This window comes from Odocoileus virginianus, chromosome 21 (assembly GCF_023699985.2).
Source record: "Odocoileus virginianus isolate 20LAN1187 ecotype Illinois chromosome 21, Ovbor_1.2, whole genome shotgun sequence".
Lineage (NCBI taxonomy): Eukaryota > Metazoa > Chordata > Mammalia > Artiodactyla > Cervidae > Odocoileus > Odocoileus virginianus.
In genome coordinates, this window is record NC_069694.1 from 17,253,587 (window position 1) to 17,257,508 (window position 3,922).

The window sequence follows — 3,922 nt, forward strand, 5'->3', positions numbered from 1 at the left end:
CTCTGCTTTTTAATGTGCTGTCTAGGTTGGTCATAATTTTCCTTCCAAGGAGTAAGCGTCTTTTAATTTTATGGCTGCAGTCACCATCTGCAGTGATTTTGGAGCCCAGAAAAATACAGTCAGCCACTGTTTCCACTGTTTCCCCATCTATTTGCTATGAAGTGATGGGACTGAGTGCCATGATCTTAGTTTTCTGAATGTTGAGCTTTAAGCCAACTCTTTCACTCTCCTCTTTCACTCTCCTCTTTCACTTTCATCAAGAGGCTTTTTAGTTCCTCTTCACTTTCTGCCATAAAGGTGGTGTCATCGGCATATCTGAGGTTATTGGTATTTCTCCTGGCAATCTTGATTCCAGCCTGTGCTTCCTCCAGCCCAGCGTTTCTCATGATGTACTCTGCACATAAGTTAAATAAGCAGGGTGACAATATACAGACTTGATGTATTCCTTTTCTTATTTGGAATCAGTCTGTTTTTCCATGTCCAGTTCTAACTGTTGCTTCCTGACCTGCATTCACATTTCTCAAGAGACAGGTCAGGTGTATCTATTAGAGTGGCCAAAATACAAAACACTGAGAACACCAAATGCTGGTGAGGATATGGAGCAATAGAAATTCTCATTTATTGCTGGTAAATAAATGAGAGTAAATGCTCATTTATTGTTCTTGCCAAAATGCAAGATGATACAGCCACTTTGGAACACAATTTAGTAGTTTCTTTCAAAACTAAGCATACTCATCATATAATTCAACACCAGTCATTGGTATTTTGTGAATTATACATTGCCTCTAACAAAAAACTGCATATGGATGTTTTATAGCAGCCTTATTCATAATTGCAAAATCTTGAATCTAAGTTAAACATTCTTCAGTAGAAACATGAATACACTGTGTTGCATCACATAAAATGAAATAAAATGAATTCAGCATCTTAAAAAAAAAGTTCTGTCCATAAAAAGACACGGAGAATCTTAAATGCATATTACTAAGTGCAAGAATGCAATCTGAAAGTCTATACTGTATGATTCCAACTAGATGATATCTGTAAAAGGCAAAACTATAGAAATAGTAAAAAAAAAAAAAAAAAAAATCACTGGTTGTCTGGGGCTAAAGGGAAGGGAGGGCAGAACAAGCAGAGCACAGAGAATATTTAGGATAGTAAAAGTACTTTGTATGATTTTATCACGGTGAAGACAGTTCATTATACATTTGTCCAAGCTCACAGAGTGCACACATAGAGTGAAACCTAATGTAAACTAAGGATTTTGCATGATAACGATGTGCCGTGTAGGTTGATCAGTTGTACCAAGTGTAACACTCTGGTGCAGGATGTAGACAATGGGGATTATGCATGCCTTGAATGAAACATAATTGAGACCAAATTGTGATTCTGTACAGTCCAGGTTTAAAGTAGATGGCAGTTTTCTCTAACAGCAAGCCAGGGTGGTAATCTTCTTCAACATCCCCGGTAGCCCCCAGCAGGTGACCCATGCTCTGTTGATGGAGGAAATGGCAAGGCAGTATGCATGGTCTTTGAAAAGATGTTTGATGGCTTCATTTTTGGCAGTGTCTCCCAACAGTGTGGAAGTATCATGCATGTTGATACAGGATATCTCCTCAGGTGAGACACCTGCATCTTTTACAGAAGAAGCCATACACCTTAAAGCACCTTCTCCTCTGGGATTGGGGGGCAGTCATGTGACCGGCATCACCTGAGAGTCCACAGCTCAAAATGTTTGCGTAAACCCAGTCCCCTCTTTGAACAGCCTGCTTGGTTCTTCTCCCTCCAGCTCACTGCACCTCCTCCCGTTACAAAACCAACTCTGGATGAAATGGTCGACATGCTGACTTAGGATCAGAGCTCAGGCTCTGGAGAATCCAGCAAGAGATAAACAGCTGATGCAAGAATCTGTACCTCCAGTCACCATCACATCAGTAGAGTCATGTGTTATAAATCTAGAAATCTCCCACTGCATGAATTTCTGTGGTACAGGCTGTGGGTAATGCTTGACTGGGGCCCTTGACTTTATATTGAATGAAGACCTGGCCTGCTGCCATATTGATCAGAATCTGAGGGACAAAGAATGGGTTGACTTTATTGTAACCTTTTGTTTGAAACATCAAAGCAATTTCAGAAATAACTCCAAGAGGAACCATTCCTTTGCCAATTGCAGAACACGATCGGCTTCTGACTGAGGATGCCATTAGAATCTTTCAAGGCTAATTTTGCAGCCCCGATGGTCATAATGGTGGGAGAAGACATGCACTTGATATCTGATTTGGGCACAAAGCTTTTTTCATTGAATTGATCTTCACTGCAACCTCTTGGCACGTAAGTGCAACACTGCAAGGGATATTGATACTCTTCACTACCACTGTAAGCATTCCACTCTCCCTGGACAGACGATCCCATACCAGATGAGTTCCAACTCAAAGAGGGGTCACTAAGCTATGCCTGTAATGACAACTTGCCTCGGTAATCAGAGTATTGGTACAGTTCCTAAAAATTCCCTTTGACATTAATCCTTGGAATAATCTTGTATATATTAAATGAGAGTTTGTCGTTTTTAGGAAATTTTGTAAGCCTTTTGACAGCATGGTTGAGATTCAGAGAATCACAAATATTCCTATAACAGACCATGACATGTCCAGCAGGTATTCACTGTTGTTTAAATAGCTTAAAGGTTTAAGAAACATTGCTGCCACTCAGTTGTTCAGTTGTGTCTGACTCTTTACGACCTCATGGACTATAGCCCTCCAGGCTCCTCTGTCCACGGGATTTCCCAGGCAAGAACACTGGAGTGGGTTGCCATGTCCTACTCCAGGGGATCTTCCTGACCCAGAGATCGAACTCATGTCTCCTGTGTCTCCTACATTGGTAGGCCGATTCTTTACCATTCATCACCCAGGAAACCCAAAATAATGTTATCTTGTTTTAATTAATACTTATCAACAAACCACCTGTTTGCATTCAACTGTTTTTAGACACTAAGTCCTCTCAGACATTCCAAGACAATGAAGTGGAATGGTGATTCATTTGATTCACCCCAACAGAACTTTATAATGAAAATTATACAGGAACTCCAAACCAGATACAGATGGAAGAAAGCATCCTTTTTTAGGACTCAGTTCAGTTCAGTTGCTCAGTCACATCCGACTCTTTGCGACCTCATGGATCAAAGCCTAATTATAAATAAAATTTCTGGTGTCATTGGCACAAAACACATTTCATGGCCTATTCTTTGAGGTTGATGTGAATGGGCTATTTTTTGATCTTCACCTTGGAGACAATCAGAGTTTCTGGGACAGTGAAGGTCAGTGCAGGTGATCAACTCTCTGTATCCCGCCTGACATCCAAGGACAAGAGGAAAAGACCAGGCCCAGGTCCTCCACGAGCCTCTCCCTACCTAACCCCAAGCAGGCTGGGCGCTGGAGGGTGGACACAGAACAGCAGTGAGCCTGGTCCCTGCTCCTTGCCTCTGGTGCCCGCGTAGCCGCAATCCTAGGCACAATCACCTTTTTTGGTTTTAACTGATCATTTTATACCAGTCCACTTTATCTCTTTTCTTAACACATCACTTATACCTCTCTTTCTAGTTTTTTTTTTTCTTTTCTTTTCTTTTTAGTTTTATTAGTGGTTCCTCCCATTACATCTCATTCTGTTGCATTTCATCTTTTCCTGTAATCTTTTGCACATTGCAATCCTGAGTGAATTATTCTTTCTCAGACACCCTTGTACTTCTTATGACACTACAAGATATTTTAAGGTATCTGAACTACAAATATAGACACCAAAAAGGCATTGTCAAATTATTAGTCAAGTAAAAATTCCATTCTTACACATGTGTAACTTTCTTCCCCATTGTAATGTTAAAGTCATTTGTTAAAATTAAATACAAGCTATATTCACTGTGTCAGTGCTGCAT

At 40.5% G+C, this 3,922-nt stretch overlaps 1 pseudogene; it reads right to left on the minus strand.

Moving 5' to 3' along the window:
• Positions 1-1,252: 1,252 nt before the first annotated feature.
• LOC110139642 (3-oxoacyl-[acyl-carrier-protein] synthase, mitochondrial pseudogene) lies at positions 1,253-2,594 on the minus strand (annotated as a pseudogene).
• Between the last annotated feature and the right edge of the window lie 1,328 nt (positions 2,595-3,922).